This window comes from Phycodurus eques, chromosome 18 (genome assembly GCF_024500275.1).
Source record: "Phycodurus eques isolate BA_2022a chromosome 18, UOR_Pequ_1.1, whole genome shotgun sequence".
NCBI lineage: Eukaryota > Metazoa > Chordata > Actinopteri > Syngnathiformes > Syngnathidae > Phycodurus > Phycodurus eques.
The window spans coordinates 9,655,906-9,670,300 of record NC_084542.1 but is presented as its reverse complement, the minus strand read 5'-3'; the positions used below and the strand labels follow the sequence as shown (position 1 = coordinate 9,670,300).

Below are 14,395 nucleotides of genomic sequence, written 5' to 3'. Positions count from 1 at the left end.
TAAAGCTCGATGTTAGATACCATATTGAGTGTGACTTCGCCGCAATCTTGTGAAGTACGGAACACGTCTCTGCAGTTATCTCACTAGAGTTAATGTGAGTAGGAATGTGTGACGCCTTTTGGGAACAGTGTGGCAAAAACTTGATGACGGTGATAAATCAGTGCTACAACATCGCTTTCTCAAAGTTAATGAAACTGCTTCTCCAAATAACACCCCATACATAGGGTGCCAACTATTATTTTATTTATTCACTATTTACACTATGCAACAAGTGAATTTATAGTCACAGTGTATCCTTGTCGTCATACACTGTGCTCTAGGTTTCAGGTATTATTTCTCTTAATATTTTGGATATATTATGAAAAAGTGCCTTTGTAGTCTTAAAACAAAAATCTCTAAGAGAGGACCAAAGAGGACCTGTATCTATTTAGGCCAATACCAAAAAATCCTGGATCGTTTAAATTGACCAGCTAAAGTATTGCTTTGACAAACCTGATATAATACAAACAAAATGTAGCCACACACATAGCCAACTTTGCAGGACAACTGGTCAATGAACAGCAAAATTTACACTTGTATCGGTAAGATCGTCTATAAGTGAAAGGCATCAAATGACTGACACCTTCAGTCACAAGACAAGGACCCTGATTGACAAGTGCATGTTTCATGGCCGTGAGAAACCACGAGCAAGGTTTCCTTAATAATCACTGCATAAGGATGTTGGGGGGGATCGGGCAGCAGACAGCTCTGTGACACTTTGACAGATGTGAGGCTTTGCATGTCTCAAAGGGGAACAGAGAAAGGCCTTTAATAAAAGGTCCACTGCTAAGCTTTCTGAGCAGTGGCCTGAGACCTGCAGCTCAATGAAAGAAAGGGTCAAGCCATTGCTTGACTATAGGCATCGAAACACTTGTCGGGGGTTGGATGGCCCAAACCTCCCTAACACAATGATTTTCGCACAACTTCACAACCATAGCTGCAATACCTTACGTAATTCTCTGATGCATTGATAAAGAGCAACCTAATAGATTAAAATATTACAATAACAATACTTAGAATCCTGCATTCGTCTGCGTGAAGTCCAAGGTTTAATGACTATACACCGGCATTTCAGCAACATCTGTGCCGTCCTGGCAATGCGGCTGGAAGTGAAAGACGGGGGCTGGCGTTTCCCCTTTAAAATATCCAAAGAGCCGTACTTGCCCAGTATTTCTTCATCTAACCCATTGCTTCCATCTTAACCTGCTTATTGACAGTTTTGGGTATCAGTGGCATTGTTCGTTGTGTTAAGGTACAAGCGGGCAAGCAGAAATCAAAGGGAAAAGACCGTTCCTTCAAAATTTCAATTCTTCAATGGCCAGTCCAGATAGGAGAGCGACCAGGCTGGACCGTGAATAGCGAAAATCCATGGATAATTGCTGCCCATCATCATTGCAGTAAAACATTATTTATATATATATATATATATATATATATATATATATATATATATATATACATACATATATATACACACACACAAACCCCAACATTCTTGAATAAGTGTGGATAACCCCCCAATGAGCGTTTTCGGGGGTTGGTTCCCCCCACATAAAGAATAAAAAATAAAAAATAAATCAACTAATAGCTGAATCTGCAAGCGCTGAACCGTGAGTATGTGGTTGAGCACTGCAGTGGAAAATGGTGAGTTATATAAATGTAAACAACTGGGCATTTTACCATAATTGATTAATTTTCAATATGGGTCATATTGTGATGGAATTCTTTTTTCTGCTTGTTTAGTTTCACAGAACCAAAAAAAAAACATTTTTGCAGCCTTCAACTCAAAATCGTCTGCTTTATTCGTGTGAGCCAGGGAAAGCTACACAAAGGTTAAGAACATTTCTCAGTAGCATATCAAGCAGCTTTTTAGTCGTGACTCTGCTTGCGTGATCACATAGCTCAGTAGAGTTACACAGGAGCTGTATTTCCCCAGGTGGTCTTAAACCTTAAATGCATCTCTTCCATTTGACGTTGCGTACCCATCTTCCTGCTGATGCCCACGAATGGTCTAATAATGCAGCGGAATAGGACACAATGGCAGAGGTGTGTACATCAATCCAGCAAAATGGCTGGCATACCTTATCAAATTCATGCTGCTTATCGAGTCCTCACAGAACAGTAATGCGTTCTGCAGTTTACTGTTATATTTATTGAGATGCACCTGTATATTGTCCAAGTAGCTTGCCCAACACTGCTCATGGACCTAAACCCTAATGGTAAATTTAGTCTGCCAAGCGCAGGTGAAGACATTTGTCCGCTTTGCATACATCCTTTCACCAATCAGCTGAACAGCACAGCTGGGTGCATCAAAGATTACATAACCCAGCGCCACCTCCACAGGCACTGTTCACACCACCCCTCCTACTACTCTGCCTCCCACTCATGCACCATTGGCTATTTGCAGGCAGCGGTGCATTGCTAGATGACAGCACTCCACTCCTGATACAACCTGAGAAATATCTGTGGAGGATTCAGTTTTGAAAGTTTTAAGATGAAGCCAGTGTCATTGAACAGCTTACACCTTGAAACTCATGATGTAATCTCACTAAGTAGAAATAAATGAGGTAAGACGCACTCTAATGACTTGTGTATTGAAGATAAGTATTTCTATAATTGTCTTAAAATAGTGTATTCTCTCTGAATTGTGTGATTTGAACAGACTGTTAATACCACTCATCTTCACAGTGGTGCTGGTTCTAAATCTTGGAAAGAAATTTTGTTACCTAGCAATACTTGCCTCAAGTAGGACTGCACTTGTTGCCTGGCAACATCCGTTCATTGAATCTGAAACTAAGGGTGCTTTAAGTCCTAACCCTTTAGATGCTTATTATCTGGATAAAATTATGTTAAATTTAAAAACGTCATGCTCTCTAATAAACTATTATATATAAAGAAAAATGCTTTACCTTGACAACTTTATTCTTGTGGACTGACACTAAGTGGTAACGTGTCTGTCAGTCAATTTTGAGTTGGTTTAATTCGCATTTGTTAGTTAGTGACACCAAAGTAAAGCCTCAATTTCCTGTGAGTTTGTGTCATGGTTCAAAGAGGTAACATTGTAAAGACAATGGCAAAAAGTAGTTACAGCTCATTTACTATTTACTAACTACACAAAGAACAAAAGGGTCAAGGACAACTTGAGGGGTGGGGGTGGGGGTGGGGGAATAATTGTCCTAGGGCCTATAGCCTTTTGGGGGCCCCTTGCTGTCCAGCAGGGGGGCCCTTTGAAGGTGCTGTATAGGGGCTCATAATCTTGTGCTACGCCCCTGGCTGGAATCAGCCCGTTTAAAGCACTCTAAAATGCTAGAGTGACAAACACCTTTTGATAGGGATGTCCCAATGAAATTTTTTCCCCCCACCTGAGTTCAAGTCATTTCATTTTGAGTATCTGCCGATAGATACAGTCCCAATTTGATATCTGGTCAGTGCATCCAAATTGTCCTTTGAATGAAAGTATCCCAACATGATCATTTTTTATATTACACTAAGTCTGGTGCAGCAGTGGTTCAAACAAATAATAAACAAATCCTTTTATGGCATATTAGTGGTGCATCACAAAATAATGATGCAAACAAATTACATTTAAATATCATGTCTTACATGAACAAACTAAAATCCCTCCTCCAAAACACACCAGGAATTCCAACTGGTGACAATTTAACCCACTTCTTAGAGGTAGATTCACATTCAGCCACAAACAAAAACAAATCAAATCCCTTTTCAGGGTACTTTGTAATTAACTAGTCTAAGTAGTCTAGTAATAAAATGAACGACAGAAATCTCAGTTCAACACGAAACACTCAATTTATACATATTAAAAGTCACTGTTTCACTCTCGTCAATTCCCAAATTAAATACTTCCAAACTGTAGACATCGTCACAGTCCCAGAATGCCAGTTTCACTTTTACGCTTCCCACTAGTTGTTGTAGCAGTCGTTTGGTAATAATAGTTTTCTTACTGTTTGTCGCCTACAAGCAACGACAGCACTAATACAGGTAGCTAGACGCATTTGATATACAGTAGCTCCTCTTTTCTTTTGTCAATCGACTCTGCCCATAAGACTAGGTAACGTGTGGTCTCCATCTTTCGGTTCATGTTTAAAAAAAACAAGAAAAAAGTTGCAGCTTGAATAAACAACAAAGCATTTTCGTTGAATCCCAGTACTGGTGTGGCCGTGCTTTTCTGCATCGAGTCTTTTTCACGCGACCACACAAACATAAAACGTTACATTGTTTGATACAAAGCTAAGCTGTTGTCATTCCATTTGGCAATATCTTTGTACTTTAGGGTTATTTTGTTGCTTTGAGACCTTGAAAATTAAAAAAAAAAATATATATATATATATTTTTTTTTTTAAAGTGATCTTTTTCGCTCGATCATCTGAAAATTACATGATTGGCTTGGGACAACTACTTTTTGAGTGACTGCATAACATTGGAAGATTTTGCAAGATAAAATCAAACTACTGAATTGACTTTTGAACAAGTGTTTAATCAGTCCTTTATGGTATATTTTACTGATGCACAACAGGAAGTTGTCTAAGGATCCCCTTGACATTTTTACAATAAAACTTTTTTTCTACCCTCATCAGTGAGTTTGATAAAAGCTAGTCAATTTTACAAGCTGAAGAGATGATCAAGGTGGTATTTACCATTAAAGCAATTAATTTAATTTTTAATCACAAACTGGTACTGGGAACATAGCTCATTTAGTTGGGTTTCCTGGCATTTGTGTATATTTTAAGAATTATTAACCAGATCAACCCTGGGTAAATATTTCAACCTCTGTTTAAAAAAGAATAAAAAAATAAATAAATAAAAAGGTGAAATACACACCTCAGAGATGGGCGCACACAGACATATACAGTGAAGTGCTAATATGAGGTTCGTGGGGGCACTGATTTGATTATTATTCTGACGATGTTAGGTGACGCTTGAAACTATGTCATCATCCCCATTATGTTTGTACAGATTTCATATTCATTATGCACGCCATTGTAGTCCTATAGCTCAACTAAAATCCAATCCAATCAAATTTACTGATGTGCCTTTTGTCAAACTTCTAGTTTTTACAGCAATCTGAGATCCATTAAATCTAAGATGAGAACATCAGCCTTGCAGTGCCATCACCTGTATGTCAACCCCCCCCCCCCCCCCACACACACACACACACACCCCCATTCCACTCAGATGAGCAAAGGGAACTTTCAAGTTTCTGCGAGAAGCACTACATATCATGGCACGCCACTTTCCTGTTTTGGTTTCTGCTGGCACCATCTGCAAGGCAGATGTTGAAGACATTGGCATTGTGACCTCATTCTTTCAGGTATAGACGTTCAATCTTGCTTACTTATGAACGTCAAGTAGGCACTGGAACTGTTTGAATAAATTAGCCATTAGTCCTGTGTGAATGTGAAATACCATTCAATCAGCAGTATACAGTGGAATCTGAAAGGTTGAATGCAATCCTTTGTGGGAAGGTTATGTACTTCACATTTGTTGTTGTTTTACACACACACACACACACACACACACACACACACACACACACACACAGTTGGAACCTCCAAATTCAAACATCCGTAAAGGAAAACAGTCAAAATTTTACAATACTAATGTCAATTTCAATTCTGTTCCTTCAGATAAAATGTATTCTCAAGTTCAGGTCAACCAGAGTCCTACAAAGGATTGTTTGGCCCCTCTTTTTGTGATTTGCATCGCAGATGTATTTCACGCATCAAATTGTTTTAACTTTGTCATGAGGCACACTGAGCTCATTAATATTTTCTTACGCTGACGTTTTGTGCAATTTTAGAGGTCTATTGTGCTCAAATATTAAGACTTCAGGAGCATTCAAATTCAGCGGTTCCATGGTAATTGCTTTTCTTTGTTGAAAAAAACTTGAGAATGTAACCTTCAACAAGACCCTGGAGACGTGTACAGAAAGGTTTGACACATTTCACAGGCTTTACTACATTTATAAAAAAATAAATAATAAACCATCCAAACTCATGCATTATTCTACAACATCCCCGTTCGACAAGTGGCAGTGAAAACAGCAAGGGGTCCATTACTATCCTATCATCTCTGGCTTTGTGTCAGACAGCACAACCAACTGTAAGGCAGGAAAGGCTACAAATGGTTCAGCCAAAATCCATTGCAGCAGCGTTCAGTAAATCAAGACAAATGTGTGCGTTTACCACTGCTGGCATGGACCTCCCTGGGATCTACAAACCTAAGCAAGATGTCTTTCATTACAAGGCTCTCTTCCCTTCAGTGAGTGAGTGGGAACAGTTCATTTTATTTTTATTAGAGGCACAAAGGTGCCATTAATGAGTACCTTCACTGTTAACCAATTACAGAAGCTTTATTTAAAGCTCACTTGAATTAACATCCATGCTGTTTTGTACTCTGAACCTTAACCCATACCAAGAACTTCATTAGGTACATCTGCACAACCAAATGAGTCTTTAGAAGAGCTGTATTAGATTCTGTGCCTCAAATTGAGTATTGTCTATATCTCTTAACTGTAGTTCTGTGCTGAAACTCAAAGAGAAAGACACTACCAGACTGTGGTGTCATAAATGTAAACGATGCTGAAGAAGCCTTAAAAGGCCAACTGCCAAGACAAAGCTGTGTTCTCCCGTTACAGTTTTGTCTGCGACTGAACACTTCCTTTTTACAGACGACCATTTTCAGCATTTAAATGGCTGACAAAACTATCTTTTTCATAACCTTGTACTTACCACAAACAAGTGCTGTGCAAACGGCCTCATCGACTGCAACATAGATTTTGGTATATAGATACATAGCCCATTTCTCTACAGCAACCACTGGACATCTGTAATCATCAGGTGGTGTCAGAAAATCAGCTCTCCCTCAACTGCCTCCAATCCAGGCAGGCAACATAACGACAAAGTGATTCAACAAGAATGATATTTCAGAGTTCTGTCTGGCTTTGGGAAACAGACGGCAAAGCAGCTGGTGGGAATTTCAGTAACACTTCCATAAATGTTGGATGGTGAGAGTTACACTTTTACAGACTTACTTGTGACTATACTTGACGTTAACAAATTTACATTTAAGCGTTAGACAGTTATGTTGTGCTACTTGTTCATCTTTGTACAATTGCTCAGAGGATTGGAGCATTGTTCTCATGAAGTGTGACTCGGGTGTTCTCAGGATTCTCCATCTGCGCATTATGTTCGTTCTGTTTACTTAGGCACTGAATATAGATTCTAGCTATTGTATCACCTCTTGTTTAGTTTTGCTGATTCGTCACATCTAAAACCCAAGGCTGTTCTATAATGCACTCTCTTTTTAGGTTCTAAAATCCATTCTTGTAGCTACTCTTTTTTTAATAAGACACAGATGACGAAGAGGTGCTGTCCAACTGGAGGAACTTTGGCTGCAACCCTAGTTTTATTTCTAAAAAGAGGTCACAGCAAAGCCAAGTAGGAATGAATATTGTGTAGCCAGTACTTTTAAGCACCCCGTAGCTTGTACAATTTGCAGGTGGACCAAAACTAATACGTAATGTCGGCACACCTTACTAGACCTCATTTCCCCCAGCGTCAAAGAATTACCACAGATTATGCATTTATCTTGCTTTTTTGTGGCACTACACAGAAAGACCAACCGATTTGCTGTTTAAAGAAGAAAAACGTCATTATGAGAATATGCTGTTAATATGATTGTTGCTGCACTGCATGCCAAGCTTATATTCGTGCTGACTTACATCACACTTGTTTTGAACGCAGTACAAATGAATAAAAAAGCTCAACAACGTTCAAAAGGTATCAAAAAGCAAAATCATGCTGTCCCTGATCATAGGAAATATTGAATAATTTTTCCCAGTATGGCTGAAAATCATCTGCAAAATATTTGTTAACCTTGGTATTTCTCAAGAGAGCAGAACATTCTTCAAACAGGTGGAACTCAGTAAAATAAGGTACAGGGTGGTTTTAAACACTGACAAAAATGAACAAATAAAGAACAGAAGGGGAGTGTGAGTGTTAGTGGAGATAGGTTGAGCCTAGAAGACAGGAATGATGACAAAGTCATTTTCCTTGCATGCCTTCTCAACAGGAAGGAAGCAAGATGGGGAAAGTCGCTGTCTGACGGGTGAATGGAATTGTGGGAGGCGGAGAAAGGAGAATGAGCAAGGAGAAGCAACAGCGGTCGCACAGCAGGAAACAATACGGAGAGATATTTGCAAGGCAAAGTATGATGTACAGGTGTAATCAACAAGAATATATCCACCTACGTTTTGGAGTAAAGATGAAGAAAACATTTTAAATGAGCTTTGTCTAATGTGATTATTTGCTTCATTTCTGGGTCATATTCTGTCATAATGAACAACAGTATAAACTCAAAATCTACACTCAACCTGTACCGCCATTATGTGTGACATCAAAAAATGTTAATCCTTCAGCTCCAGTGAGCATTTAAAGGAAAGCGTATTTTGCTTTATTGCATTTTTTTGTTTTGTTTTTAATGATACTGAATATTGCTGTGATGCAGAGTAAAAGTGTGATGATGACCATTGAAAGTGTGATGATGACCGTTGAACAGGACATCGAACTTTTTTTGAGACAGGAAAGTGGGACATACTCTGTACAATAAGGCTAACTGGTCAGTACTGTAATAAAAATCAACAGAATGTTCACCAGAACCTGAACTACCTTTTAAGTCTTGTTGTGAGTTGACTCACCTTTAATACTGTTCAACAGTAAACTTTGTACACATATATTGTGACAATTAATTCTATCATCTTAAAGGCCCTCGCTAATGCTCGGAACATTGGCACGTTTTTTTTATATTTCTGGACCTAAAGATTATTTCTGCAGAAAAAAAATCTCCCCAAAAATACTCAGTAGTTATTATAGGCTTATTTTCTGAAGGTGTGCAGCAGATTTTGGCCCGACCACATTTCGGTCAAAAAACTTCTTGAGTCTGTGACATCAGAGCCAGAAGCCAAGCTGATTTCCTCATAGTAGTACATGTTCTTGGTCGCCCCACAAGCAAGCCAGCAGCATAATTGTTACCTCTATTCAAAGTCTGGATGTTTTTTTTTTAAACAATAACGAGTGAAAATAGTGAGGTTAGATCAATTTATGTCGGCTTGTTTTGTTGAAATCGATCACTATAATGCCTCTCCTTGTAGTGATCAGCCACCTGAGAAAAGTGATTAATTTCCGACTATATACAAGAGTTTTGTGAGCTCTTCGTTATATACATTGCGTCCATTACCTTTGAAAAATAGTTTTTGAAGATGATGTAACACAGATGTTGGCTAATATGAAGTTTTTGTCTGGTCGCTGGTATTGTGTCACCACTGCTTCTTCAAAAATTCTTGAAGAAGCAGGGATGAACCACCAAAACGGTTTCGGGGTCAGTTCCCCCCAAAAAGGGATAAAAACGAAGAAAAAAAGGAAAAGAAAAAAGAAAAAGAAATTTGAAAAAAATCCACAAATAGGTGAATCTGCAGGGGCCGAAACATGAGTATACTGGGCTCCACTGTACATTTCTTTGTCCACATCAGCTACTCAGCGAATTTGATCTCCAATTCTGCCTCTAACGTCACTCCAAGACATGGCGGCAAATCAATTATGGTGATGAAAAGGGGCGTTCCCAGGGCGATTACTTATTTACTAATTGCTCCGAATTGACTACGAGATTCATTTTTTTGAGCAAAAAAAATAATAAAATATGTAAGAAAACTGAAGGATGTGCCATCTAGACACTCTGGGTCCTTTAAGGTCACTTAACTGTAGAGCACATATTGCACACAATGCACATTATGGCAATCTTTTTACCATTGTCACTTACAATTAAATGGCCTGTCTAATGCAAGTGAGCGACTGTATACCTCGCCCCATATTTGTTTGGGACAATGGCCAACCATGAAGACTGAGCCTAGCCACGAGAGTGGTTTCTACTTGTGGGAGCAGAACCCAGTATGTGGGGAATAAAGTGAGTGCCCATAAAATAAAAAAAAAATATAATAAAATATATATTTTTAAATATATATATATATATATATATATAAAGCAAAAACGCGTATGTAGCGCAGGGACACATCACCAAAGACCTTCTACTGCCACAACAACTTCACCAAGCAACCAAGACTTTTATTTATAAAAGATTCACTTGGATATTTACTTTCACACTTGATGGGTGGGCAGGCACTCCAGAGACCCAACTATTTGTAAACAACTTATACAAGCCATTAAAATGTAAATTTTCCATCATGAATTCTCTTGAAAATTTCCCAACAATAAAGATTTTATATTGGAAGTTTTACCCTCATGGAGATTCATTCCATTCCAATGCCTTTCAGTATGATGCAAACAAACCACAAAGCGACTGAATGGTTGAACAATCCAGGGTGTTCCCCCGCCTCTCAGCCAGCTGGGATAGATTTCTTTAGGACTAGATGTTGTTGAATGGTCTGTCGAAGTCTTTGAGGAAGAAGCGGCGTGCGTGCGTGCGTGTGTGTGTGCGTGCGTGTGGAGAGCCAAAGCTGGTAGAGCACAGACGCCAAAAACGTAAATGGCAGTAGTAACAAACAACAACGAAGAAAGAGGCGGCGGGGGGGGCTTCAGCTTTGCAATGTGCTTAACATTATGCCTCAATCAAAAATAGTGACCATACTGCTTTGGTGTACAAATATGGAAATCCAGTTTGAGAATTTACTGTATACTTGATATCCATCTTAAGGTACATGTTCTAGTCGAATGAACTTGTAATGTTCTTCCCACTACTAGTGCCGAGTGGAAGACAGTAGTTTAAAAAAAACGGTATTAGTAAGTCACAGTCATTCAACGAGTCTGCTGAATTGTCTTACGAGTGAGGAAAAAATATATATATTTTTGCTATTAGGTTTTGGCTTCAGGGATTAGTACAATCTTTGTTCTAACTATTAGGACAACTTTGGCATACTAGTACTTGCACTAAGTACTAAGACTTGTATAGATGTTATAATCGCTGGCGTCAGGTGGAATCCTAGCGTCTCCAAAACCATCACTTTTAAAGATAGACAAAAAAATGTCATGTGTTTTGAGCCATCAAGATTGCATTGTCAAAAAGAATTTTCAACACTTTTGTACTGGCCAATAATTTTTAAATATACCAGACCCACGTGGACACTAACCAATAGTGTAGATTTGTGAAAATAAAATGCAATTGGCCAAATTTGGACATAGGAGGTTTCTACCAGACAGTGACGATACTGTTTCACATATTTGCGAGCTTTAGATACTATGTTTAATATTATTAATAGATTAATGCATTGTGGGCGGCGGGTTAGCACATCCGCATCATAGTTCTGAGGACAGGGGTTCAAATCCCGGCCCCGCCTGTGTGGAGTTTGCATGTTCTCCTCGTGCGTGTGTGGGTTTTCTCCGGGTACTCCGGTTTCCTCCCACTTCCCAAAAACATGCACTGTAGGTTGATCGAAGATTCTAAATTGCCGTTAGGTGTGAATGTGAGTGTGAATGGTTGTTTGTTTATATGTGCCCTGCGATTGGCTGGCGTCCAGTTCGGGTGTACCCCGCCTCTCGCCCGAAGATAGCTGGGATAGGCTCCAGCATGCCCGCAACCCTTGTGAGGATAAGCGGAACGGAAGATGAATGAATGAATAATGCATTGTGCGCCAATCCTGCTTTGCCTTGTTTTTTTTGTTTGGTTTTCATTGTGGGGAGGACTGGAACAGACAATTTCCCCTGTGGATGATTTAAGTATCTAGTGAGGCAAAACTGTGCACTAGCTGACAACTTTGTGCTCCTCGTACTTCTAGTGACATCATAAAATTCTTCTAGTTAACATCTAGTACTTCACTCGTCACACCAGTAGCATGCTGATGTCAACTTGTACACAGTTCTGCCTCACTAGTAACACATAGTTGGCCTACCAATGTGCAGAAATGTCATAAAGTAGTGGAAAAAAATTGAGACAGTCACCGTACTAGTGCCCTGAATTGTTTACTAGTTAGCTCAAAGCCTAAGTAGATGATATCAAGGATATCGACTAAGTGCTTGAACAGCTTTCCATAGATGACTGCATGAAGCAATGAATGCAAACAGGAACTTAATTGAGCCCACTTCAATATTGACCTGAATCAATTGAATGTAGCGTTATGTCACCACTCAATGTTGGAAAGAGCCTCCACAGTCGACCATTTTGATTGATGAGGCTTTGACTGAGCATCACGGTGCTTCAGGCAGACCAGCCACACAACACAGATCCAATCAATGCATTGCTCAGCACTTCTACACTAATAGTCACAGATACACAAATATTTGATCAAATGATCAAACCAACAATGCCAGGAACTATAACCATGCACACACTGATAAGAATAAATCTCTCAGTAGCAGATGCATCGTCCCCATGGCAAAGGATTGACATACACACAGGAAAGCAGAGTGGCTGCAGCATAGCCATCCTAATTTACGTTGCAAACAGAACAATTGGCACTATCTGAAGAATGTTTCCTGTTTCTCCACCGGAGTAACGGTGAACCGTCGTTTCGGCGATGTATGTTCCGCCGGCGGAGCGTCACACTTAAGGCAATTCAAAGCAACGCGGTTATACAGTATATATTTACGGCACTGCTTAGCAATGAAAGAGATTCTGCCTCTGATTTTAGGTTTAAATCACTCGGATAGTAGTGTTTCGACCGCTCGCTAAACTTTTTCCGCTCGGTTTACACTCGAGGAAACGCAAACAAACCGAACGGCACAAAACAAACCCCCAAACGAAGAGGAGCGAATAGCAGCCAACACACGTGCACACAGGAAAGAAATACGAGCACAAAACGTCTTAATATGTTTAGAATAAGATGTGTGTCGGCGTGAACTCACCTTTTCACGCACGGCACCTTCTCATGTCCACCTTTTCCTTCGTTCGCGGCGTGGTAAAGGAACAAATGCACACCCTCCCCGGGCAGTCGCTGACGTTCAGTAAAAATTAAAAAAAAAAAAAAAAAAAGCAAAAAAAAACGTGCAGCGTATGAGAGGTTGTCGAGTCAAAAGCGTCCCTTTTTTGTTTTTTCATACATACATATATATGTGTGTGCGTGTGTCGTGCAGTGCGCCTGCCGCCTCTGGTTTGTTCAAATCAGAAGTTCATCAAAAGTTGCAAGCGATTCGCTCCGCCTCTCGCCACCGATGAGGTCACCGGGCTCCCAGGCCACACCGTAACTCTCGCGAGAACAAACAGAGCGGCACAGGATGTGCAGTGTAGTCTCGCGATGTCGGATAAAAAGATGGCAGTGAGAACAGGCAGCACGTCGCCGTGGCAACATAATCTCCTGCAACAATCGGAGCCTCTGGGACAAGTTTAGTTCAAGAAACTTTTAGAACACTGTCAGTGAGTTTGATGCTGTTTACTAAATGCATTTATACATGTTTTAGTTCCTTCTTCACAAGTGAGGTGAGACATTGCCTAAAAGGAGTAAGTATACAGTAAATTGATTTTCTCATTCCACTTGGTGAAATATTCATAGACCCCAGTGTCCATCAGCCATTTTTTTTATACATGTGTGAAGGTTGACGACTGACTTGATTGAAGGTTTTCTTTAAGTTTGATAACTATGAACTACTGTATAAAATTGTAGAGGGAGTTTGTGAACATCCTGTGTAAAGTCAGCCTTAAAGGTGACATATCTTTTCTTTTACAATTGAAAATCATTTCCATGTCTTTTCAACAAAATATTCCAAGGGTCAAGAATTATAACAAACTGCACACACCCTATTTATTGTCTTGCTGAAACCAGGCCGTTTGAGAGGGTGGCTTCGTGCAAGTGAGCCAGCCCTCATAATACTGGGCCAAGTGTGGAGGTCGTTACCATGACAACTAGCGGCTGAGTTGGAATGGCATGACTAATGCAGCTTTCACACTGCACTTGTTTTGCACGGCGTTCACCGCGGGGTAGGGCACAGAGGGGACGGTGGCCCGGCTAAAGTTTGCCATGTTTGTTGCTGGTTGCTAAGCGCTCAAACAGAAGTAGCATGGTGCATTTTTCTCCTTGTTTGGATGTGAAGTAGGCTGCAGCCCTGGCTTTACATTTACTGAGGAGGTAGAGGAGATGTTGAGGTGCAACAAGAAAAAGGGAATGGGTTCATTTCATTGACAAAGACACGGCAGGAGCTCTGGGAATTCGGGCACCTCCATGAGCTACAGCTATTTGGAGACCACGTCAAAGTGTTTTTCAGGCTTCTTCAAGTTTCTCCATGCTTTTTCTTTCTCACTAAGCCTACAACACTGCCAAAACATCGTGCTGTTTTTACTCTGAAATCACTCTGACACCATCTTTCCTATTTGGGGCTGAGCATCGAGTTTCGAGAAT

At 40.0% G+C, this 14,395-nt stretch overlaps 1 protein-coding gene across 1 annotated transcript in view; it reads right to left on the bottom strand.

The window, feature by feature from the left end:
- The window catches only part of sipa1l1 (signal-induced proliferation-associated 1 like 1), a 61,873-nt gene extending 48,737 nt beyond the window's left edge, over positions 1 to 13,136 (bottom strand). Inside the window, exon 1 of the mRNA XM_061704356.1 lies at positions 12,909 to 13,136. The gene's annotated coding sequence lies outside the window, so the exon portion shown is untranslated. The remainder of the gene's footprint in view (positions 1 to 12,908) is intronic.
- Between the last annotated feature and the right edge of the window lie 1,259 nt (positions 13,137 to 14,395).